This window comes from Chrysochloris asiatica, unplaced genomic scaffold (assembly GCF_000296735.1).
Source record: "Chrysochloris asiatica unplaced genomic scaffold, ChrAsi1.0 scaffold00045, whole genome shotgun sequence".
Classification (NCBI taxonomy): Eukaryota; Metazoa; Chordata; class Mammalia; order Afrosoricida; family Chrysochloridae; genus Chrysochloris; species Chrysochloris asiatica.
In genome coordinates, this window is record NW_006408563.1 from 6108646 (window position 1) to 6136194 (window position 27549).

At 38.4% G+C, this 27549-nt stretch overlaps 1 protein-coding gene across 1 annotated transcript in view; it reads right to left on the bottom strand.

Moving 5' to 3' along the window:
- Positions 1-27549, bottom strand: part of ICOS (inducible T-cell co-stimulator) — a 95123-nt gene that overhangs the window by 30849 nt on the left and 36725 nt on the right. The gene's annotated exons all lie outside the window — the stretch shown is intronic.

Genomic DNA, 27549 nt, shown 5'->3' on the forward strand with positions numbered 1-27549 from the left:
TTCGTAACCACTACTCTACCAGAGCTTTAGGGAATAATAAATAAATATCCATGCATATCTTCCAATACTATGGGTCGGAACCGACTCTACGGCATTTAATAACAACAACAACAACATCTTCCAATAAAAATTGACAAAAGCTGGTGGGTGGTGGCCAAATCTGCGATACCATGTTGATTAATTGGTTTATTAATCTAATAAATATTTATTGAGAATCTACTGTGCTGGGTGCTAGAAATACAATAGTAAGATAAAGAGATACAGTTCCTACTCCTCAGAGATGACAGTAAAGTAAAGGAGATGGCTATTAATCAAATGCGTGCACATATAAACATAAAGTGACAACTATCATTTGTACTATGAAGCCAAGTTATATGGTACAATGAGACTATTTGACAAAGAGGTATTTGTTTACTTGTATACTTGGTGGGGTTGGATTGAAAATTTCTCTAAGGGAGTTGTGCTTGAGAAGAGATCTGAAGGATGGGAATAAATGGGCTAGGTTGAAGAGGTTACAGATGAGTTTTCCAGGCAAATGGTATAACACGTACAAAGCTCTGTAGTGGGAAGAAATGCATACTTGCAAAGAACTGAGGGAAGTCTGGCATGACCAAGGCACACATGGCACAGGGATATGTGGTTTAAGCTGCGACTGGTGAACCTGGCAGGTGTCTTGTTTGGCATTATGGCCCTGAGTGTCATGAGACACTGTTGACAAGCTTTAAAGCATGATCAAATTTTCATACTGACAAAATATCCCTTCAGCTAAGGTGTTGAAAATGAAGTCGATAGGGACATACAATATTGCCATGAGGGGAATTTCTAGTTTGGGCTAGAAAATCATTATTTTAAAAGAGAGAAAGTGGGTGATTGGATGATTTGCAAGTAAAAATTGCTTTTCTACATCATAGAAGAATTATTTAAATTCCTTCTGACATATACAAAATGAAGAAAAATGAATATTTGTATTTCATCAGCATCTACCTTTTTATCTTCTCAATGTTTCTCCTTCAGTGACAAAATGCAAGTGAACTTGTAGGAAATTTTACACACATATGGTCCTGGTGACTACTGACTCAACTTGTTTTCAACTTGACTTATTTTCCACATGTGAAACATTGAGGCTGAGATCACAGACAGGTTGTAATAAAACATCTCTCTTATTGTTTGAGCTAAAACACCACGCACCAAAACTGTCTAAAAGTAAATAAAATATTTTCAAAGATTAAAAACTAAACATTCAACTGGCTCTTTGGTTATCCATAAAGTGAAGTTACAAAAGAAGAAATAGAATTCTTGTGTTTTGGTTGTTGTTAGGTGCTGATGAGTTGCTTCTGACTCATAATAGAGACCCATTCTACATACAACAGAACAAAACACTGCCCAGTCCTGCACCATTCTCACAATTGTTGTTATGTTTGAGTCCGTTGTTGCTGCCCTGTGTCAATCCACCTTCTTGGGGATGTTCCTCTTTGTCATTGATCCTCCTCTTTACCAAGCATGATGTCATTCTCTAGGGACTGATTCTTCCTGACAACATGTGCAGAGTATGAGAGCTGAAATCTCAACATCCTCACTTCTAAGGAGCATTCTGGACATTCTTCTTTCAAGAAAGATTTGTTAGTTCTTGCAGTTCATGGTAACTTCAATAGTCTTTGCTAACACCATCATTCAAATGCATCAATTCCTCTATGATTTTCTTTATCCAACGTCCAGCTTTCATAGGAAGTATTGAAAATACCATGAGTTGGACCAGGTGTACCTCAGTATTCAAAGTGGCATCTTTGCTTTTTAACACTTTAAAAGGGTCTTTTGCAGCAGATTTTTCCAATGCAATACATTACTTGATTTCTTGACCATTGCTTAAATAACCATTGATTGTGGATCCAAGTAAAATGAAATCCTTGACAACTTAAATCTTTTGTCTACTTATCATAATGTTGTTTATTGGTCCAATTATGAGGGGTTTTGCTTTCTTTATGTTAGGTATAATTCATAACTGAAGGCTGTAGTCTTGGATCTTCATCTGCAAATGCTTCAAGTTCTCTTTGCTTTCAGCAAGCAAGGTAGTGTCATCTGCATATCCCAGGCTGTCAGTGAGTCTTCCTGCAATCCTGATGTTACATTCTTCTTCATATAATCCAACTTCTTGGATTATTTGTTCAGCATGGTTTAAATAAGTATGGTGAAACGATACTACCACACACTTTTCATTATTTGAAACCATGCAGTATACCCTTGTTCTGTTTGGATGACTGCCTCTTGGTCTATGTACAGGTTCTTCATGAGCACATGAAAGTGTTCTGGAAAACCCATTCTTTGCAATGTTATCCATAATTTGTTATCATTCACACATAGTTGATAAAACAAGAGTAAGCATCTTTCTGGTATTTTTTGCTTTCAGTCACAGTAGTATTATAAAATGGGTGATATTAATTCATCCCAACACAAGATCATTCTGCCCCTGATATTGAATGGCCTTGTTGAGTATATCACACCCATTTCATGTGCCACATCGCATGTCCTCTGAGGCAGTTATTATTTGTTTTTTTACATTTTGTTGTGAATTGAGTGACAGCTTCCAGAAAGCAGATCATCGGTTTTACCTTCATTTCACCTTTATTGCAGTTCTCTCAGTGCAACATCACGTGTCCCACTTCCTTCCTGGGTTTCTTGTTTCCACTTCTCCTTCTTCCCCACCTTTCTGAATGCTGCCCTTTTCATCTTGAATGGTTAGCTACTTTATGGTATGTGTACCTTACTAGTGTTGTTCTCCCCTACATATTAGCTGAAAATTGAGCCACTTACCTGAGTTCAAGTCCAGACCTGAAGAATGACCAAGGGTCATAGTCTCAATTTGATCAGTAAGCCTGTTTTTTTGTTGTTGTTTTTTTAAAGATTTTGAGTGTTTTCCTCCACATTTCCCCCCACTCTATCCAGTACCTTCTAATGTGATCCCTTTCTGAGCAGCTGGGAGTGGTAGCCAGTCCCCTTTAGTTCTTCTTGTCTCCAGATCATGCAGACTGTTGTTCACAAGGTCCACTGGTCCAGTGAACTGATTGTTTCCAGGAATTTTTCATTTTCATCATTCTTTTTTCCACACAAGGAGAGATCAATAGATTTCCCTTAATGGTTGATCAGGAGCTTTTAAGATCCCAGCCATTACTCATCAAAGTAGAATGCAGAACATAGTCTTTGTTTTGTTATATCAAATGATGGTGTTGCTCCCTGAGACTATGGCCCCAAGTCCTCCAGCCCAGCAAAGAATTCCCTCAAGATGTCTAGTAATGTCTAAGAAATTTTACTCATTTTACTCCCTGTATGTTCTACCTGGTGTGGCACCATAGGATAAGCATCGACCTCAAGGTTGGCTTGAGCCACAAGGTTGGCAGTTCAACCTCACCAGCTGCTCTTTGGAAACCATATGCAGGGGTGCTATGAGTCAGAACTGACTCACGGCACTTAAAACAACAATGCTCTACCACATTTATGGATACGCTTGCAGCAACAGTAAGTACCATATACAGATATTCTCTGTCAAACCTTTTATATCTGTGGGTGTACTCCCACTCTCCCTCCCACATGTGTTCATTCAGAGTATCTATGTATCTACCTGTGTTGTTGTTGTTAAGTGGTATCAAATTGATTCTGACTCATAGTAATCCTGTGTAGGGTTTCCAAGGAGCAGGTGGTAGGCTTGAACCACCAACCTTGCAATTAGCAGTCCAGTGCTTAGCCTACAGCTCCATAAAATAGCTGTTACAAAATTGTGTATATAACAGCAGTTTCCTCTATTCCCTTTGTTTCTTGCACTCCTCCGTGTGTCTTCCCCTATCTCCATCATTTTTCTGCCAACCTCTTACTGTATATTGCCTTTCGCATCATCCAAGTTAAGACGTGTCACCCCTCTAGCCAGTGAATTACTCTCCCTTCCCTCCCACCTTTGGTAACCATCACAGAATGTTTCTTTCAGTATCTTTTTGGGATTGACCAATTTCACTCAGTATAATGTCCTCCAGGTTTATTCATGTTATGAGGTAATTTGCAAATTGATCATTCTTCTTCAATATTGTACCAAAGATTTTTACCCACAATATGTACCAAAGATTTTTACCCACTCTTCCATTGATAGGCATTTAGGTTGTGTCCATCTTTTTGCTATTGTGAATAGTGCTGTAATGGACATGGGTGTGCATACATCTATTCATGTCATGATTCTTATTTCTCTAACATATACCAAGTAGACGAATTGCTGGATTATATGGTATTTATATGTCCAATGTTTTGAGAAAGCACCATACCATTTTCCAAAGTGGTTGCACCATTTTACAGTGCCACCAATAGTGGAGTCCCAGTCTCTCTACAACTCCATCAGCATTTGTTGTTTTCTGTTTTCTTGAACTTTGTTATTAATACTGGGGTAGGATGATATCTCATTGTTGCTTTGAATTGTATCTCTCTAATGGTTAATGATCATGAACATTTCTTCATATGTTTGTGCATACCAGATAATTCTTTATTCTAGCCATGCTGCAGCAACCGTCTGGAATAATTTTTTATTAGCTGTTCACATATTTCTAGATTTTAGCCCTGGAACTTTTCCAATGTGTGTGGGACACCTCAAGGAGCCTGTCTGGATTTATGCATATACAGTTTGGAAATTAGTGACTTGTAGGGCAACTCTAGGTCAATTGTTGATGGGAGATGATATTCTCCCATCATCCTTATGTCTTGTACAGACTGCTGTAGAAGGCATTTTGAATCCTTTCAGAAGACCTGGTTTGAAAGCCAGCACTTCACATTGATGGTCAAGTCAATAATACCTCCTTCAATTGACTTTCTCTCCTTCCCTGCTTCCCCATTCCATTACTCCTGCTCTCTGGGACCACTTCCAAAATAAACTCCCTTATTTTTTATTCCGGTTTTTGTGGGGAATTCAGGCTAAGACAACTGAATGTTGTGAGAATCATCTTAAATCAGTTACTTATTCACACAGCTGATAAAGTCCACTTAGCTCTAGAAGTCCTAGATCAACCTGTGCTAGGCTAAATAATGCCCCCTCCCCAGATCTGCCCATGTCCTAATCTCTGGAATTTGTGAGATGGTCCCTTAGATGGGAAAGGTACTTTGAAGATGTGGTTAAGGATCTTAAAACTGGGAAGTTAGCTTTGATTACTTGGGTGAGCCTGTAATAATCACAATAGACCTTATCAGAGAGAGGCAAGAGGGTCAGAGTCAGAGAATAGGCTATGTGATGACAGAAGCAGAGATTGGAGTGATGCACTTTAAAGACAGAGGAAGGGATCACAATCTAAAGAATATAGGTAACTTCTAGAAGTCAGAAAAGTCAAGGAGACAGATTACTTGGTGTGGCGCTGTAAGATCAGCACTGGCCTGCCAACCACAAGGTTGATGATTCAAGCCCGCCAGCCACTCCTTGGAAATCCTATACGGAGTCACTATGAGTCAGAATTGACTCAATAACACTTAACAACAACAACAGCTAGAAGTCAGAAAAGGCAAGGAAACTGCAGGAGTCAGCCCTGCCAATCTTTAGACTTTAACCCAGTGAAACTCATTTGGGACTTCTGGCCTCCCGAGTTATAAGAGAATAAGTCTGTGTTGTTTTAAGCCACAAATTTGTTGTATTTTTTTTAAAGCAATAATATTAAATTAACATACCACATCTTTGAAAGTGAGCAATTAAATGACTGTTAATAAAAATAATAATTAGTTATTCCAAAACAAAACCCACTGCCTTTGAGTCAAATCCAACTCCTAGTGACTTTGTATAGGGTTTCAAGGCTGTAAATCCACAGAGCAATTGATGGGTTCAAACTACTGACCTATGGTTAACAGTCCAATGCTTATCCTACAGTGCCACCAGAACTCCTTTAGTACTTGCTAGTACTTATTTCAACTAATCAATTACCATCAAATTGAGTCCAACTCATGGTGACCCTATGTTGTCAAATTGTGTTTCCTGACAGATTTTTTTAGTAGATTTTTAGGTCTTTCTTTTGAGGTACCTCTGGAAAGACTTAAACCTCCAATATTTTGGTTAGCCACCAAGCATGTTAACCTTTGTAACACATAGGGACTCCATATTTACTAGGCCAAGTACCTACTATATGGGTCTGGTTCTGTACTAACAACCTAATATCCATTATTTCATAAACTTCACAATAACACTATAAAATTGGTACCTCTACTATCTATTATGGTAGCTATCTTCCATGTGACCCAGCAGATCTTCTCTCTTCCCTGCTGTCTCTGCTTTCTGCCCTGAGAGCTAGATCCATTTAGTGTACCTCAAAAGGCTCCTTTGATCCCTGATTTCCAGTTGGGTTCAGTTGGTGGGAGGCAACAGCTGGAGACATGAAAGATGGGGGGAGAGTGCGATCTCTAGCATCTTCCCTCCCAGATTATCTCGAATTGCCTGCATACATCTCCTAAATGATGGTGCGTGACAGGAAGCCTTTCCATCGTCTTACTTCTGCGGCCCTTCAGAATTGCCCCATCATTTACTGCTTTTTCTGAGACATGCCCACACTTAAATATAAATAGTCCCTGAATAAACATTCTTTCAACAACCCAGTTTCAATGTCCATCTAATTTCTGCCACTATCCTACCTCACATTCTCCATTTTACAGGTAAGAACATTGAAACTCAGAGTAGTTAAGTGACTTACACATTCCATCCAAGTATAACCAGAGAATGAGATGCATAGCAGAGGTTTCTTCTGCTTTTACTGTGGTACAGAGCATTGCTGATGTCCTCCTCAACTTTAGGAAGAAAATAAAACTGGTTGTTGTTAATGTTAGGTCCATCAATCACACTCGTATTTTATCTGCCTGCATTTTGTCAGGGCTGTTTTCATTTAATGTTGTGTTCTCATTTTGTAGGTGAGCTGCCAGATATTTTTTTAATAATATATGAAAATTTTGTGAAAATATATCATTTCCTATCTTGTTTTGATCATCTTGACACCACATTTTCCTGTTACACAAACATTTTAGAGTGTGGTTTGTCCTCAAAGACGTGCCAATTGAGAGGAAATGTTTCTGTGAATTGTCTGAGTTATATGTGCCCATTTTTGATGAAGTCTGCAATTCTAACAGCTGTGCCCTAAATTAAGAAGAAGATGGGCATTTCTCCAGAGATGAACCAATTCATCAAGAACCCGTCTTGCACATAATATAAAACTTCAATAATTCAGCCTTACTTGAGGGCTAGCCAAGCTGAAACATGTTGTTTAAAGAAATGCAGTTTGGAGGGTTTGAAATAAAAACAAAAACTTGAGCTAGGTAAATAGAATTTGGCCAAACATAGGTCTCAGGAAATCTGCTTGAATGAATAGCTAAGAAAGATTTATAATTGCTGTATCAATTGTTTCTGTAGAAGTGGATGCTTTTATGATGCTCCAGGGTACTTAAAAAGTTTGTTCTCATAAGTAATTCAAACATTCTTCTTGAAATACTGTTTGCACTATTAATTTATTTAGTAAATTAATCTCAGAATCATAACATTCTACAGCTGAAATAAACCTCTGAGAAAATCCAGTGCAACTCTTTGCAAACAATTTCTTCGATCACTCTTAGTTCCATGATCATAGTACAAGAGCCCATCCTATACATACTTTCTCAATCTATCTCAAAATCCTGGGAAGAGAAGCAGGGAGGCTTCAGAAAAATTTTCTGCTTCTTACCTGTAGGAGAAGATTCAACATATCAGCATCTGATATTACAACACCTGTTCCAACACTGGTGTTCCTCCAAACAGAGCCTATATTATCTACCTTTCTCACCAGAATGGTGTCCTTGGATTAATACCTTCTATTTTAATATCACTGTGAAAAGTTCAGAGTAGAACCGTCTTCTCAGGGTCTTGTTAATCTTCTTGCCTTGCTAATCTTCTGCCAGCCTTCACTCCAGCCCTGTTACCCTTATTCCATTGAGATGGCTTATGCTAAGCTTACTAATAACAAAGGTCAAGACTCAGATGACTCAATGATTCTTTGGTAGTACTTGAAATGGTTGACCATTCCCTTCTTGGAATTCTCACTTCTGATGGCATATTACAACAACTTTCTCCAGGTTCATTGCCACCACTGTGACCATTCCTTCCCCATCCATTTTGTTGGTGTTCTTGATGGTTTTTCCTTTCCCTTCTTGTTTTATGGTTTCTTCCTTGGAAATCACAGCCACTCTTATCACTTCCTTGACTACCTATAGACTATTTACTTCTATATTCAAGTCCCTGGCCCAGATCTTTTTTTTGAGCTTTCCACTGTCTATTGAATGCTAAGTTCCATAGGTTGTGCAAACTCAAACTCCAAAACAGAGCAAAGACCTGTTATGATCCCTGTTTTCTCTGTATGACTAGATATATCTTCATACATGTGCTAAAGCCAGAGATATGGGAGCTATTAGATTGATCCCTCAGTGGCTGCCCTGGTGTCACCATGGTTGAAGCACTCAACTGCTAACCAAAAGTTTGGAAGTTTGAACCCATCAGCCATGTAACTAATATCCAAACTTCACAACATCTTCAGGAGGTCTGTGAGATCTGGTCATTGCCCACTCCAACTTCAATTCTTAGATCTCCCTGTCCATCCTCACACCTACTCAAGCTGGATTGACCTTCCTATAACCCTCAAACAAATACTGGTTTATATTTTAAAGTTAGTTCAAAAATTTTCTCCCCTATAAAGCATTTGCTCAGCAATTTCACACTCTGTGGAAGATTCAGTCACTCCTTGTGTGCCTTTGTCAATGACACTTGGGTACACATATTTGCATACATGCTTCTTTCCTTCAGTTCAGAGACCATGTCTAATTGGCATTATATCCAATTAGTTTAACATGGTTGCATATAATCATTGTTCAAAAGTTGTTTATGAAAAGACAGACACTAAATGAATGAATCAATGGATAAGTTTAGCTGAATTTTTCTACTGCCCTGAAGTTGCTACTATAGGATTGTCTTTGGCTAAGTTCTCTAGAGATGCAAAACCGTGAAGCTTATATATGTGTGTATATATATATACAGAGATTCTTATCAGGAAATGGTTCCCACAGTTGTGGAGGTGGGCAAGTTCCAAGTCAGATGGGTCATATTTCAGGTTGAAGGCTTCTGACTCATGTTTATCTCTCACAGGGCTGATGAATCCAAGATTGGCAGGTCAGTTGGCAGCCAGGCAGGTCAGGCAGCTAAGATGGCAGACTGTTGATGACTCCCAGGATTGGATGGCAATAAAACAGGTTACTTGTTTAATTTCAACGAATCAGAGGCTGAATTATGAATCAGATGCAGGATCCAGACCCCCAAAAAAAACTTTGCCTAAGTGTCAAATTTATTGGCAGCAGGCCACACTCCAGAGGGAACTCCTTATGGGGGACTACTACATGTTATCTGCTAACCCACTGAGAATCCTAATCCAGTCAAGCTAACATGAAATGTAACTATCACAAAGTCCCATTAAGACTTTGTAGCAGATCTGAATGACTGGATTCACTTGAATCATTTCTTAAACAATGTCTCATTTCTTATAAACTCCTTAATTTCCACTTATAAATGAAGTTTTCCTTTTCAAAAGATGGAGCCGATACATAATACAATATAGCCTTTTCTCTTTTTGCAAGAAGTAAATTTAAATGCATAAGAAGAGAAATTTTTTGAAATCAAAGTTTATTTTTAAAACAAGGTGAACTCTGGTGGCTACAATTTACTCTATAAATTTCTTTCAGATATTTTAATATAATATTCTTTATCTGAGGAAACTTGGTGTCAAAGTGGTTAAAGAGCTTGTCTGCTAACTGACAAGCAATTTGAACCCAACAGTAATTCTGCAGGAGAAAGGACCGTCCCACAAGGTTTTCAAGACTGCATCCGTAAAGATTTACAGCTTTGGAAACCCTTTGAGACAGTTCTACTCTGTTCTATCTCTTCAAGACCTGTCAGAATCTACTTGATGGCACCAGATTTGGTTGGTTCTTTTTAGAATGTAGTGTTTTTACTTTATATCTAGCCCCTCAGGAATAACAGTGTTCTCCTATGTTTTTAGCAGCTATTTGTCTGTAAAATTTCCGCAAAAGATAAAAAACATTTTCACTTTCTCCTGCTGTACATAGACTGCCTCCATTCAAACCTTTCAGGTATTTAAACTTCCCGAGAATAAAAACAGCTCTTCTTTACAATCTGTTTCCTACATGTCACTTAGATGCACCATCATTTGCTTTATATCCCAAAACGAAGCGTTGGAATTAATACTCATCTTTCTATTCCTAGTTTTGCAGCCCAGTTAAACATTACATTTATATTTCTTCTTATTTCATACCTTCTTTCTTCATTCATCCATCTATTAAGCATATGTTAATTGAGAACTCTCACTCTGCTAAGCTCTTGAGATACATTGGGAAATAAAAAAAACATCAGATTTTTACCTTCTTAGTGCTTCATTGTGGGAGGAAAACTCGACACTACCCAAAAAAAAATGGCACAAATAAATATATAAGGAAGAAAAGAGTGTTTCCCACAAAGGAAGCTCTATCTGCAAAGACTCACAACAGGAGCGAGCTTAGCAAGTTGAACCACAGTATTTACCATCTATATGTTGTTGTTGTTGTTATGTGCCATCGAGTCGGTTCCGACCCATAGCGACCCTGTATTGGGTTTCTGAGGCTGTAAATCTTTACGGGAGTAGAAAGCCTCATCTTTCTCCGGCGGAGCAGCTGGTAGTTTCGAACCACTGACCTTAAGGTTCGCAGCCCGATTCGTAACCACTACGCTACTAGAGCCACTTATCCTCATATGCCTGTCAGCTTGTCATACTGTGGTGGCTTGCCTGTTGCTGTGATCCTAGAAGCTATGGCACTGGTGTTTCAGATACCACTAGAGTCACCCATAATGGACAGGTTTCAGTAGAACTTCCAGACTAAGAATGGACTAGATAGGAAGAAGGAATAGGAGATGCACTTCTCAGGGATTAGCCCTTGTAAACCTTATGAATAGCAATGAAACACTGTCTGATATAGTGGAAAGCACTCAAAATATGACCGAGGAAGAGCCACCTCCTCAAAGTAAAGTTGACCATAATGGCATGGATAGAGCAAAGTGTTTGGGACCTTCATTTGCTGGTGGGGCATGACTCAAAATGAGAAAGAACAGCAACTCCAACCAGCCATTGATAATAGGAATGTGGAATGTACAAAGTATGAGGCTAGGAAAATTGGAAATTGTCAAAAAGTGAAATGGAATACATGAAGATGACTATCCTAAGCATTGATGAGCTGAAAAGCACAGGTATTTGCTATTTTGAGTCACACAATCATATGATTTACTATGCTAAGAATGACAAATTGAACAGGAATGATGTCACGTTCATCATCAAAAAGAATGTTTCAAGAACTATCTTGAAATACAATGCTGTCTGTGATAGACTAATACCTATGTGTGCTCAAGAAAGACCAGTTAATACAATACTATTCGAATTTACGCATCAACTACCAAAATCAGTGATGAAGAAATTGAAGAATTCTACCAACTTCTTCAGTCTGAACTTCATCAGACAAGCAACAAAGATGTATTGATAACAACTGGTGATTCAATTGGGTCATGATGAGTCAAAATTAACTTAATGGCAGTGACAGTTTTTTGGTGGTGGTGGTTGTTTGTTTGTTTATGAGAAGAACAAACAAATGTGTCTTGGAAGAAGTTCAACCAGAATGCTCCTCAGAAGCAAGAATGGCAAGACTTCATTTCACGTACTTTGGACATGGTGTCAGTAGAGACCAGTTCCTGGAAAAGGACATCCTGGTAAAGTAGAGGGTCAGTGAAAAAGAGAAAATGACAACAGGATGGATTGACACAGTGGCTACAACAATGATGCATCCATGGCATCCATTGTGAGATGGCACACGACTGGGCAGTTGTTTGTTCTGTTTTACATAGGGGCAACTAACAACAACCACCTGCTAAGTAACCATAGCAAATGCCATAGAGGGGAAATGTTCAGAACTATTCCCTCTTCTATACCTCTTCATATAGGATACTTTCCTGACCATGAAGTGGCTCCATGTCTCTGTTTACATAACAAATTCTCTGGGGTTTCTTTCTATGATTTCAGGAGACAGATAGCTTAAGTGTTGCTAATCAAGTGATGTGGCACTGTAAGATAAGCACTGGACTTCTAACCACAATGTTGGCAGTTCAAGCCCACTAGTTACTCCTTAAAAACCTATACATAGTCACTATGAGTTGAAACTAACTTGACGTCACTTAACAACAGCAACTACAATCACAACTTTGTGAGTAAGGAATAAATAATAAGAAGATGTAGATAGGGAAAGACTAAAGATGCATGTTTTCCTCTCTGATGTTTTAACCTATTAAATCTAGACATAAGGGAAAGACCAAACTGGGCTAGACAAAATGCCAAGAAATCACAGGCAAAAAAGATTTCTCAGCACCAAAAACCCAGTGAAGATGAAGGCTGATGTAGCAAGAAGAAACAGAAGGATTTCTCTATATATCATATAAGTGTTCATTTTGTCTGCTTGGAGCTATGATGGGATTTTTCCATGACCCTTTTCCCATACCGTCTAGCTAAATATCCAGAAACCAATAAAATCTCCTCAGATTCTGTAAGTCACCAGTTTTTGCTTTCTTTCAGTTACTCCCAAGACCTCAAATGACCATAGCTACTGAGCTCAGAGTCCTGGAAGCAAGAACAAATAGGAAAGCCAGCCGCCACACTCTGGGTAGCTAATGTGGCCAGTGTTTTTATCTAACATGCCTCAATTACCCTGTACAAGTCCATAAAAGTAAATCTCTCACAACTAAAGGCATTTAATAATGCTTTCTGGATTGGAAATACAAAGAAAAGAAAATATTGAAATCTAAACTGGAGAAGCAGATGTCTTAACCATCATGCTTCCTGGATCAAATCTTCTGTAGAGTTCTTTTTCATCCATTGAGCAGCAGGATAAATGGTCCAAAATAAAATCAACAAATGCTAGTGACTTCTTTGGGGGATTTTACTGAGAAGAAGGAAGGCGGTCTCACACATGATTAATGTTAGTTGAAGCTCTGAAAGTTTTTGAATGATTAAGAAACTGGAACTTGACTAAATTGGAAACCATGTGGCCTATAACAGAAAACCTTTTAAAGAAAAACAACATAAATTTCCAGATAAAGCAAGCAGATGATTTCTGTAACTTCATAACCGGGATGAGAACTCCTGTATGTCCTCAGTTCTGGATAGACTCACAAAACTGAGGCCATTCTAGGACAAGGAGGGGTGGGGACGGGTGGGAGAGGAGTAACATGTGTTTTCCGGGAAAGGGAAAAATTACCTCTTGAAACTGAGCCCTTTGATTTACTTTACTAATGTCTCTATTTCAGTTGAGTGAATTAATTTGTGGATGGGAGTTGTGAAGTGCCTGATTTGTTAGGATAAATGATTTTTACGTGTTTTATTTTTTCAACAACAACAAAAAATGAAGACAATTCCCTCAAGAGGAAAGGATACTAACATTTTACTGATTCCCTGGGTGGTGAACACAGTTGATGTGCTCAACTGCTGACCAAAAGGTTGAAGGTTTAAATGCACTAAGAGATGGTTCAGAAGAAAGGTCTAGTGATCTACTTCTGAGAAAAATCAGTCATTGTAAAGCATGTCCTGGTGGTGCAGTGATTAAAGCATTTGGCTGCTAAACAAAAGTTTTGTGGTTCAAACCCACCATTCACTCCACAGAATAAAGATATGGTAGTTGGCTTCCATTGAAAACCAAGTTTTACTCTGATACACATGGGGTCACTGTGAGTTGGAGTCAACTCATTGGCTACTGTTTTGTTTTTTACCATAAACCAGATACTTTAAAAAGTATTAACAATCATGACATAGTTCTATTGGCATAGCTACCATTGATTGAGAATTTACCATGCACCAGTAAGTGCTAAGTGTACAGGTCACACCAGTTTCTCTTCACAAGAGCCCTATAAGGTAACCATTTTGCTGGTATGGAAACAAAGGTGCAGAGTCATAAGTAAATGCTCAGGAACACACAGCTACTGAAATGAAGCTCTAAGATCTATGATCCCAAACCAGATCAATCTGGTTATACAATCCATGCTTTTCTCACTACAGATTTAGCCTTTTTATTAATTATCAAGTCTGTATAGCACTGGGTAGTAATTTTTATGTCTGCAAGTAAACTGTAGTGAGATATAAATCATCAACCATAAAATGTGCACTTTTTAATATACTAGTCAGCAATGTTTAGTATTGTCACAGAGTTTTGTATTCCTCATCACCATCTATTTTTAGAATATTTTCATCACCTCAATATATAGATAGATTCGCACCACCCCCACAACCCCCACATATACAGGTTTATTTTAGATCCTACCTACTTCTTCCACCCCCTGAAAACCATGCATTTACTTTCTATGCATTTACCTCTTTTGGAAATTTTCATATAAATGGAATCATATAACGTGGCCTTTTGTGTCTGTCTTCTTTCATGTAACATAACATTTTCAAGTCTCCCCATGAACAACAGATATCAGTACCTCCTTAACTTTAACTGGTCATAAAACTAACTAAAATGCATGAAAGATAACTGTCCCCACCATTGGATATCCTCTCCCACAGTTGTTTTATTAACTGCTCTTGGTAATAATAATTTTCATACAATCACTACAACCCATATGTGAAGACAATAACTATTGTATTCTTTAAGAATTCCATTAAGTTTTGAGTTCTCAGTTCAGTTGACCTGGGAATATACCACCCATTTATAAATCAACAGAAAAAGGCCCCAAAGATCCCTGGCCTATTCCAACTCACATGGGAGGACAAACTAGATTAGGAGAAGTTGACCTTTCTTAAGTCTGCTGGATAAAGCCTTGTGGATTTATCACCATGCTGATTTATCAGTTTTGCTTCTCCAGGATTTGGGTTTCTCATGAATTGCCTCTTTTGATTCTTTTTTGCCACGACATACAATCTCAATGGTATAAAAAATTAAGTTGAATTACCAGACTGGGTTGAACACATTATTTCTGCCTAGCAGTTGAATTCTTTTCTATTCCTTCATTAGATAATATAACCAGAGAGATGTTCACAGTATTGGAAGTAACCTTGGTCAACATCATCTTTAAGTGCCCTACCAAGTTCATACAGTCATTCAATAGCAGAGCTGGAGTTAGAGCTCAAAGGGAGGGTCTGTTTCTTGGTGAATAGAAATAGCACGGATGGATGAACATGGATGGATGTCACAGTCAAAAGCTGTGAACTTCTGCTCTGTCATGTCTGTCAGAATTTGCATATGTTGCTTATCTTCCCTGAGCTAGTTCCTCTCGACATGTGAATGTTAAATGAGATAACATTTATACACACTCACTGGAGCTTATTAACTAAGGGCTTAGTAAGTGTTTGTGGCCATCCCTTCCATCCAGTTCAGGTCACCTTAGTTTTGAACTTTAAGGTCTCTCTAAAGTAGGTGACCAAATCCTGCAGTTCTGATTGCCTCCTCCAATTCCAGAGAAAAGAGACTGTTAGGCACCAGGTTCCCTAAGTTTGTACCTCTGGTAGGGTGAACTATCTGGTAGGTTGTACCCTGGATGTCAGTTGTCACGGTGCCAAAACAGACCAAGAAATGTGCCTTTCAAAGCGATGGGGATCTCCTCCACCTGGGGGATGCTTCATTCAAGTCCTGAAGTCTTCTCAGTCTCTGTTAGCATTGCCCCACCCTGAACAACTCTGCAGACTTCTGGTAGCTGTTTTTTAATGGAAAGCAAGCATTTATTATTCTCACTTTATGGTTTCCAAGGTTGAGAATGTGGTCTGAGCTATTTTCCTATGCCCTAACATATCACATTATTATATACAACCTATTCCTTGTAATTGAATTATATTACATGCAGTCATTATCTTAATATTGCAAAATACTGTCTTAAATTTAAGTTACTCTTCAAAATTTAACTGAAAACTTTCTAAGCAACTCAATCTCCTAGCTAAACAAACATATAAATTCTGACAGTAATGGTTTTTACAAAATTCCTCCTTTTTCTTAGATTATTGGCCCAGAGAAACTTTACATTTTGCTACTTTCCTAGATATGTGTCTGATCTGAAACATATTTTTCTATCTAACAATCTTTTACCATCACTGGCAGACCTGCTGCTTTGCTACTGGCTCCTCCAAAATGTCCTCAAACCTGTTCCAGAACCTAACCCTAAACTTTCCATCCTATTAACACCCTGCTTTGGAGGAAAAAATCCAACACATTCCTTGATAATTAATTATTCAATTGTCAGTTTGTTGTATCCTGTGTTGACTTGCATGTTGCTATGGTGCTGGAAGCCATGCCAATGGTATTTCAAAGGCCATCAAGGTCACACATAGTGGACGGGGCTTCATCAGAGCTTCCAAATTGGAAAGACAGGCCTGGTCATCTACTTCCAAAAATTAACCAGTGGAAACTCTATGGACCACAACAGACTACTGTCTGATAGAGCGCTAGAAGATGAGCCCCTCAGGTGGAAGATGATCAAGACACAGAGTGACCAAACCCTGGACTCTATCTTAGCAGTGAGCGTGAAGATGGTGCAGGATTGGGTAATATTTCATTCTGTCATAAATGGGTTCACTAGGAGTTGGAACCAATACAAGTACAACTAACAACAACAACAACAACATACAGAAAATTAACTCAATCCTATCACTGTTTAGGTAACGGAATGACAATTACCGAGCATTTCTAAGTTTTATTTTTCACATCTGAAGAATGAAGACAGTACTCATTACATAGTGTTAATTTGAGTACTGAAAGAGATCATGAATATAAAGATCTCAACAAAGTGTCTAGCACATATAAATGAGTTCTGGTAATGCAGTGGTTATGAATCGATTGGGCTGCTAATCTCACAGTCAGAAGTTCGAAACTACCAGCTGTTCTGCAGGTGAAAGATGGAGGCTTTCTGCTCCTGTAAATATTTACAGCCTTGGAAACCCTGTACAGGGTTGCTATGAGTCAGAACTGACTCCACGGCACACAACAACAACAATATTTGCTATTAGTGTTGCTGTCATTTGGTCACAGATAGGAGATACAAAGACATATAGAACGTGTCTCCTACTTTCAAGGAATTGATGTCACACCACATAAGCATACTACAAGAAAATAAAGTATGTGATGCTATTGTTTGTAAGGTGAATGATGGATGGAATAATATTGTGAGCTAGAATGTAACCTAGAGAACCTTCAAGAGAAAATGGATGATGAATAAAGTACTCTTAGCTAGGAGTCCTAGTGTGACACCGTAGGATAAGCACTCAATCACAAAGTCGGTTGGTACTACAAAGTCAGCTGTTCAAACCCACCTGTCACTCCTTAGAAACCCTAGACAGGGTATCTATGAGTCAGCACCAATACAAGGCACTTAATGACAACAAAGCTAGGTAATGAGTAGGCAACACCATTCCATGTTAAGGAGACAACAATACACAAAATACTGAGATAGGAATGAGCAAGTGTTTAGAGGACCTTTAGTAGCTGATTAAGTGTAGAATTCATGTCAAGCCAGATTATGACAAGCATTGAGGGCAACTATACACTGTAGGCATTGAAGCCCACAAAACGTGGAGGCCTTATATGGTGGTGATACATGGGTGGGATAGAGGGGAAGATACTACAACAGAAATGAATATGCTGCTATGATAGGCTAAATTTAGATGAAGTGTGACAATTTGGATGACTGGAGGTAGAAAGGAAAGCCAGATCTAATACATACTTGTCTTTGTTAATTGCTGGCAAGTAGGTGCCAACTCATGGTGAGTTTATATAAGACAAAATAAAATGTTGCCTCGTATGAAGGTGCAGGGAAGATAACTAGAGGGGGAAATTGCCTTCTGATTTAATAAGTAAGGGCAAGGTAGATGGAGGTGTTTTGTAAGGAGAGGAGAAGGACAGCTACTCTATGGCTTTAATCTCAGAGGCAGGGTAAACACATAATATGGTATCATTAATGAACTCTGAAAATCACTTATTCACTCATTTGCTCAATAACATTAATTCTTCACTGTCTTAGATCAGACTCGAGGTAGTCAGGGTCCAGAGATGAACACAGCAGTCCCTGTCTTCCAGGAAATAACAGTCTAGTCAAAAGGGGAAAATAATTAAGTGTGGAAAGATACATTTTTACTCATAAATTGACAGATATGAAAAAAAAGTTATCTAGAGCACTCCTCTCCGTGCCCCACCTGAAACAAACATTAAAGATGAGAAAACTGAACTGCAGAGAGAGTAAGTGGTTTATCAAAACTCACACCTCTAGTTCCTGTCAGAACCAGCCCAGAAGAGAGCCCAGAATTCTTTACATCACATGAGGCTGCCATCTCACCACATCTACCCACTCACCATCAGGACCACGTGTTTGTCACTGAAACATGTATTGCCTGAGATGTTGTCCATAGAGTATCAAACAAGAGAATGAAAATCCATGGCAAGCTGCAAAGTATGGGAGAAGGCAATGTATTGCTAGTTCACTTCTCCTGTGTGTGTGCCTTTTAATTCCCCTCCAAAAAGATGATCACTTACTTCCAAGAACCATGTATTCAGTGTCAGCAAGAAGACATCATCCACCATCCAAATGGAAATCTGCCTCTCCCTTCCCCTGTTGCCTATATCCAAACATGCTTTATGTCTTGTCAATTCTGTTTTCCTATGTTCTCAAATTGATTATCTTATTTCTACACTTAATTCTGGTGTCTTAGGCTAGACCCTTACTACAGTTACTTTGGTGCTATAGGATAAGCACTGGACCACAAGGTCGGTGGTTCAAAGCTCCTTGGAAACCCTATACAGGATCTAGATGAGTCAGGATCAACTCACCGGCACTTAACAATAACACCCCCAATCCTAGCGTGGTGCTGATGGCACTTAACAACACCCCGATCCATCTTTCTCATGCTGCCTTCACAGAACTGAACAGGTCACTCCTCTTTTTAAAAACTACCAGTTCATTTATTGACTACAGGGTAAGATCCAATCTTTTTAGTGCATTAGTTCTTTTCCATTCAAAGAGCTGTTTGTCCTTCCTTCCTGGGTACCGTATCCCCCACAAAGAAATGGCCAACCATAATCTGAACATCCCAAGTTCTTCTTTCTCCCTGTGTTTTTGCAAAAGTTGCGTATTCTTTCTCCGTCTTGCTATCTGACCTTCTACTCATCCTTCAATGCCCACCTCAACATTCACCTTCCTTGAACATAGATTTCTCTTCATTGTATTCATTTATATATGACAAAATAGGAAAATATAAGGTCACATGCAGAATACACACTATTAAAAAAAGGTAAAATATATTCTAAAATATAGAAGTGATGTTAGAAATCCTTGGGATATAATCCTACTTATTTGCTAGTCCTTCAAAGTTATGCACTTAAGCCTCTGGTGCCTTTGTGTTTTTATTATTACTCATCTTAATTGTCTTTGTATCTCTAGTACCTCAACTAAAGCATAGCACTTGTTTATAATTGGTTATTGGGTGAAGGAGTGAATAAATGGATAAACATATATTATACCCATGTTTATTATCCACCCATCTGAAAAGGAAGAACCGCCAAGCTGCTTCTGAAAGGTCACAATCCTGAAAACCCCATGAAGTGCAGTTTTACTTTGCAACAGTTTGGGTTGCCAAGAGTTACAGTGACGTGGTTTGGTCGATAGCTGTGAATGGTCCAAAGACAATTAGCTTTCGTGATTTTGATTATGTTTTGCATGCTCCATACTCTGCTTATGGTTGTTGTTGTTGTTGTGAAGTGCTATTGAGTCGGTTCAGACTCATAGCAACCCTATAAAAGGGTTTCCAAGGAACAGCTAGGGAGTTTGAACCACCGACCTTACCCCACAATGCCATGAGTATTGTTGTTGTTATGTGCCATTAAGTTGGTTCCAACCCATAGTGACCCTGTATAGGGTTTCCAAGGAGGTTGGCTGGTGAGTTTGAACCACTGACCTTGTGGTTAGCAGTCCAGTGCTTATCCAATAGTAGCCACCAACCCTGACTGTGCTTATCCTGCAGTACCACACCAGGACCCCTGTGCCATGGTAGGTGCTGATGATAAACATTGTCATGTCAGAGGTTAGGCAGATGAACTCTAAAGTCTCAGCATGTTGAGTGACTTCATCGTCTTTGAATTTGGACCTGCTTGTAAACACATCATCAGACTAATTGCTATGTTTACATCATCTCTAACCCACTTCTGGAGTCCTGGGGTGGCGCTGCAGCATAATGCACTGGACTGAAAGGTCACTTTGAATCACAAGGTCAGTGGTTCAACTCACCAGTTGCTCCTTAGAAACCCTATACAAGGATGAGTGGGAACCAACTCAACTGAGCTTAACAACAACAACCCACTTCTGGCTACCTGTTCCTCTAGAACTCTCAGAATCAGCACTTTATCTGCATTTACTGACTCTAGAGATCTCAGAAGCAACCACTTTATCTACATTTAACCACACTAGTTGTTAACTCTTTGGGGATAAATCATTACTTATGGATTCAGTTTGATTTCTGCATCTGCATATGTATTCCTAACTTACTCATGCCATATGGTGTAATTATTCCTGGGCAGTTTCACCTCATTCTTCAGAGTGCATATACCAGCCTAAATTGTCCCAGTAGTTCTCATCCTCTCCCCCTTTACAGCCTGGCCTGCCTTAGCTATAACAAACTCAGAGGTAAAGATATTCTTTGTCACGTGGACTAAGTATATAGTTTTTACTCAAAAGGAAGACTAGGTTGTTATTGTTTTATTCCCAACACAGCTTAACTTAAAAGCATTAAATTCTTAAAGGGCTGACAGCTGGTGACAAAAGACAATAATTACACTGAAATAGATTATAAAATCTCTGCCATGTTTTGTGAAAAATTTCATCCAAATGTTTCTGATTTTTAAATTGCTCATTTGTAATTGCTATTCAAGTCCAGGAAGCATTTCAGCTGCCATCTATACCATTTTAAAAGTTTATTTCTTTGACATCAAATAAAAGAAGATTGAATCACATATATTCTTATCCTATAAACCTAAGTACAAAGTGGTTGATAATTTAAAAATATATTCCGTATAGGATTGCCACAAATCAAATTGCTTATTCTAGTCTGTAGAATCTTTCCTTCCTACCCATTCTCCTAGGGGCAAAACCCTTCTTCCCGTGTAACTTAAAAGATAAATAAATAATGTATGTTGTTGTTGTTGTTATTAGGTTATGACTCATAGCATCCCTCTATACAAAAGCACAAAGCTCTGTCCCGGTTTGCACCATCCTCACAATTGTTGTTATGTTTGAGGCCATTGTTGAAGATACTGTATCAATCCATCTCATTGGGGGTATTCCTTTTTTTGCTCTCCCTCTACTTTACCAAACATTATGTACCCTCTACTTTTCCAGGGACTGATCCTCTTCATAAAGTGTGTGAGACCAAGTCCATGATACATTCAGTTTCCCAACACAATGATACAAATGCATGAATTCCTCTCTGATCTTCCTTATTCATTGTCCAGGTTTCATGTGCATATGAGATAATTAAAAATATGATGCCTTTGATCAGGTGCACCTTAGCCCTCAAAGAGACATCTTTTCTCTTGTACACTTTAAAGAGGTCTCGTGCAGCAGATTTGTCCAATGCAATACATCCTTTTATTTCTTGACTACAAGGTCAGTGGTTCAACCTCACCAGCCACTCCTCAGAAACCCTAAACAGGGTTGTTATGAGTTGAAACCGATTTGACAGCATTTAACAACAACAACTTCCAAGAACATTGATTGTGGATCCAGCAAAATGCAATCCTTAACAACTTAAATCTTTTCTCCATTCATCATGATGTTATTTATTGGTCCAGGTGTGAGAATTTTGTTTTCTTTACATTGAAGTGTACTCCCTACTGAAGGCTGCAGTCTTTGATCTTCATCAGTAAGTGCTTCAGAATCTCTTCACTTTAAGCAGGATTGTGTTATCTGTGTATCTCAGATTGTTCTTGAGTTTTCTTTCACTCCTGATGCTGCATTCTTCTTCAGATTATTTGCTCAACAAAAAGACTGAATAAGTATGAATAATATCTGATTATCTGGTAGTGTAGTGGTTATGAATCGGGCTGCAAACCTTAAGGTCAGTGGTTCGAAACTACCAGCCGCTCCGCGGAAGAAAGATGAGGCTTTCTACTCCCGTAAAGATTTACACCCTTGGAAACCCTGCACAGGGTCGCTATGGGTCGGAAACGACTCAATGGCACTTAACAACAACAACAACATTCATATATTCAAGTATGAATGCATCTCTGACACACACCTTCATTGATTTTAAACCATGCAGTATCCCTTAGTTCTATTTAAGCAACTACCTCTTGGTCTATGTACAGGCTCTGCATGAACACAATTCCCATTACAATGTTACCCATAGGTTGTTATGATCCACAAAGTTGAAAGCCCTTGCATGATCAATCAAACACAAGTAAACATTTTTCTGGTATTCTCTGCTTTCAGCCTAGGTCCTCTGACATCAGCAATGATATTCCTCATTCCACATCCTTTTCTGAATCTGGTTTGAATTTATGACATCTCCCTGTTGATGTGATGCTGCACTGATTTAGAATTATCTTCAGCAAAAATTTACTTACATGTGATATTAATGATATTTTTCAATAATTTCCACATTCTGTTTGGTCACCTTTCTCTGGAATGTGCAAAAATGTAGATCTCTTCCAATTGGTAAGTCACATAGCTATCTTCCAAATTTCTTGGCATAAATGAGTGAGTGCCTCTAGCACTGTAACCATTTGTTGACATTTCAATTGCTATTCCATCAATTACTATTTCTTGTTTTTTGCCAATGCCTTCAATGCAGCTTGGGCTTCTTCAGTACCATTAATTATTGATCATATGCTACTTTTTGAAATGGTTAAATGTTGACAATTTTTTTAATATAGTAACTGTGTATTCTTTCCATCTTCTTTTGATGTTTCCTTTATAGTTCAATAATTTGCCCATCAAAACCTTCAATATTGCAACTCAAGGCTTGAATTTTTTCTTCAGTTCTTTCAGTTTGAGAAATGCTGAGCATGGTCTTTCCTTTTGGTTTTCTATCTCTAGGTCTTTGAACATTTTGTTATACTTTACATTGTTTTTTCAAGCTGCTGTTTGAAATTTTCTGTTCAACTCTTTTTAGGTCATCATTTCTTTCCGTTGCTTTAACGTCTCTACATTCAAGAGCAATAGTCAGAGTCTCTTCTAGAAACATCCATTTTGGTATTTTCATTTTTCCTGTCTTTTTGCTTTTTTTATGTGATCTTCTTGATGCCATCTCACAATCCATCTGGTTTTCTATCATTAGTGTACAATGCATCAAATAGGTTTTGAAAAAATCATTAAATTCAGATGGGATCTACTCAAGGTTATGTTTTGACTCTCATGGTCTTGTTTCAATTTTATTCTGCTTAAGCATGAATATAGGAGCAGTTGGTGGTTTGTTCCACAGCAGGCCCCTGGCTTAGCTTTGGCTTATCTTAAGCTTCTCTAGTGTGTCTTTTCACAGATGTTATCTATTTGATTTCTATGCATGGTATTTGTCAAGGTCCACATGTATAATTGTTTATGTTGTTGAAAAAAGGCATTTGCAATGAATAAATCATTGGTCTTGCAAAGTTCTACCATGTGATCTCCAATGTGAATCCTATCACCAAGGCCATATTTTCCAACTTCTGATTCTACATCTTTGTTTCCGAATTTTGTGTTCCCATCATCAGTAATTATCAATGCATGTTGAATGCATGTTTGATCAATTTCAGACTGAAGAAGTTGTTCAAATACTTCAATTTTACCATCACTGGCTTTATTAATTGGTAGCTAAATTTGAATGTGTATCAACTAACCTTTTTGTAGTTATATGAATATTATCCTATCACAGACAGCATTGTACTTCAAGGTAGATCTTGAAATGTTCTTTCTGATGATGAATGCAATGCCATTGCTTTTCAATTTGTCATTCACAATATTGTAGATCTTATGATTGTCTGATTCAAAATGGCCAATACCAGTCCTTGTCAGCTCACTAATGCCTATGATGTTAATCTTTATGCATTTCATTTCACTTTCAAGTCTTCTAGACTCATGTTTGCTATCTATCATATTCCAATTATTAATGGATGTTTGAAACAGTTTCTTCTCATTTTGAGTAATACCACATCAACAAGTAAAGGTCTAGAAAGCTTTGTTCCATCCATATTGGTAAGGCCAACGTTACTTTGAAGAAGTAGCACTTCCCCAGTTCTATTTTGAGTACCTTTCTACCTGACTCATCTTCTGGCTCTATATCAGACAATATTTCACTGCTATAATCTTTCTTCCTTCTTCTTAGTCTATCTTAGTCTGGAAGCCTGCTGAAACCAGTTCACCATGGGTAATCCTGACGGTATTTGAAATACTGGTGAAATAACTTCTGGCATCACAGCAATACACAAACTACCACATTATGACAAAGTACTAAGAGTGGAGGATGAGTGTTACTATATACAAATACTAAGAATGGGAAAATGAGAACTCTCAAATTTCAGTAATGTAAGTAGCCTACCTCTTTCTTAAGCAAGCTGCCAAAATGTAAAGGATGAAGGTAAGAAATATCTTATGATTTGGATGATTTCTACAGTGATTTGGGGGACTTTGGGATTTCCCCAGAAATATAAGAATTGTGAGATAGCTGACACTGTATGAATTGACACTATAAGGAGCTCTGGTAACGTAGTGATTACAAGTCAGACTGCAAACCTCAAGGCCAACAGTTCAAAACTACCAGCCATTCTGTGGGAGAGAGATGAGGTTTTCTGCTCCTGTAAAGTTTTACAGCCTTGGGAGCCCTATACAAGGTCACTATGAGTTGAAAGCAACTCCACAGTACGCAACTATCACCATATGACTTGAAGAAGTACAAGACCACACAAAACAAAAAACAAAAAAAAGGTCTGAATTCTACTTGCAAACTTAATTTGTGGCACTTTTGCATAGGGGGATAGTCCTCTCACCAAACAGTGGTTAAGTGTTGTGCTACTATATGAAAGGTTGGTTATTGAAATCTTCTGGCTGCTCTGTGTGGTAAAATTGTGGCAGTCTGCTTCTGTAAAGATGACAGCTTTAGAAACCCTACAAGGAAATCCTACCCTGTCAAATGTTGTTTTTAAGTGCCACAGAGTTAGTTCAGATTCATAACGACCCTGTATAGGATTTCTGAGGAGCAGCTGGTGAGTGTGAACCACCAACCTTGCGGTCCAGTGCATTAACCTACAGTGCCACACTAGGACTCCACCCTGCCAAACAGGGATAGTATGTTAGAAACAGCTAGGCAGCCATAGACCTTCCATTAACCTGAGAGAAATAAAAAGCTTAAGTGCAAGTTTGCAGCAGTGACTTAAACAAGACAAGTGTCTAATAAACCCAGAAATTATCACTAGGTAAAGATTTTAAGAAATTTTGAAATTCAACTCCTGGGAATGGGACTGAAGACTTTAAGATGAAAGAACAGAAAAATTGTAGAGACAAAAAGAGACTTCAGAAATTATTTTTCAAATGAGGAAACAGACCTGGAGTATCTTTGAGTAGAAACACTGAGTAGAGAGAAAGGAATGGGCTTCACTATGAAGAAAAACCATGTGTAATGGTTAGCACTAACTGGGCTTGGGTATGATTGGGATGGCTTGCAGTGGCCTGACCTCTGACAAACCCAGGTTTCAGCCCACATCACCACTCCTCACTGCTTGTCCCTGACTGTAAAGACGATTAGGACAATTGCTGCTGTTATTAAGTGCCTTTGAGTCGATTCCAACCCACAGGGACCCTGTATAGAATTTCTAAGGAGCAACTGGTGAGCTTGAACCACCGACCTTGCAGTTCAAACAACTTGCAGTCTGACACATTAGTCCACAGCGCCACACCAGGACTCCAAACCCAGGTTTCAGTCCACATCACCACCTGTCCCTGACTGTAAATAAGATGAGGAAAATGGATGGGGTCAAAACAAGAAAGAAACTGGGAAATTCAAGTCTAGTGACAACTGTAGGAAAAATGAAGAGGTGGTGCAAAAGCCAAAAAGCTCATGATAATTATAAGAATCGAAAAATTGACTGATTTTAGATAAATTCTTAGTGAAAATTGTATAACCACATTGGAAATTGTCTTTTAAACATGTAATTTAAAAAGACATGTCCTAAGCTATTTTTTTTTAAAAAGTGCCATTTAAAATTTAGATTTGTCATTTAAAAAAAAAAAAAAGATTCATATGTTAATTTGGCCTAAACATCATTAAGTACTGCTTCTTTGGAAAAACAAACTATGTTATGGAAAAATTGCTTAGCAAGAGCTTCTGCTTTGTTCTTTGTCAGGGTGGCAGAAATTTCGAGACTGTAGACAACAGAAGTCAGCCTCATGATCTCTTCTGAGCCTTGCATCTTACTGCTGTGGTGTCTCTAAGTAAATGTAGCACCCACATGGCTCTCACAGCCAGCTGTGGCTGCAGGTGCTGTGCAAGACCACTGCAGCCCAGAGCTTGAGTTGGGCGGAGTGCTTGAAATTGTAATTCTCAGTATCTCCAGGTACCAGTGCTTGTTATTGTGGTGAAGATAATAAAAGGAGGGAAAAACCCAAATGACTTCAAATAAGCCAAAACTTCAAAGCTTAAAAACTCAGACTGGCTGCTTGAGTTAAGGATGTTTTGTGGGTTGAGCTTTGCGTAATTAATGCCCCACCCCAGCCTTTACCAATAATGCATTTTATTTTAAAAAAAGAGACAAATTGAAACTGTCCTTTGGAAATCAGCTAAGGGGGGAAAATTAGGTTCGGAAAATGGTCAAGAGGTTACTAACTATCTTCCAGGAAATAAGATGATCTTAGCAGTGTCAGATTACCCAATAAGCCAGGTAAGTATAGACTTACTTGTGCTTACTTACTAATCTGTACTGAACAATTTCATATTTTTCAACATACCGAAAATTCTGCTTCTAGGTATGGCTGGCATCTGTCTCTCTCCCAACCCAAAGCACCTGCTCACGGAATCAAAGCCTCTTTTCAAATTTACAATTCCTCACAAGGGTAGAATACTAGTAAGCACAGGCTTACTTGTGCTTACTTACTAATAGGCACAAGTGAGCCTGTGCTTACCTTTTTTATTGGGTAATCCACTCCTGAGAGAAATTTGGTGGATTTGAAACAGTAAAATTGTGAGTTATTTTCATGAACAGCTAAATTGGTTTAAATTTTAACAAATACAAAACATGTTTTAGCAAGAACTGCTGAAAGTTAGTTATTTATACAAGAAATGCCTTTCTTTGCATGCTTTAAGAAGTCTGGGTTGGAAGTTAAACTAATGAGGCACTGAGAACCAAATAGTGATAATGGTTGCACAACATGACAAATACACAATTAATGTCACAAATGGAAGAATTGAAGAGGCCCAAGAGCTGAACAGAAAATTTCAAAGATCAGCTCGAGAAGATAAA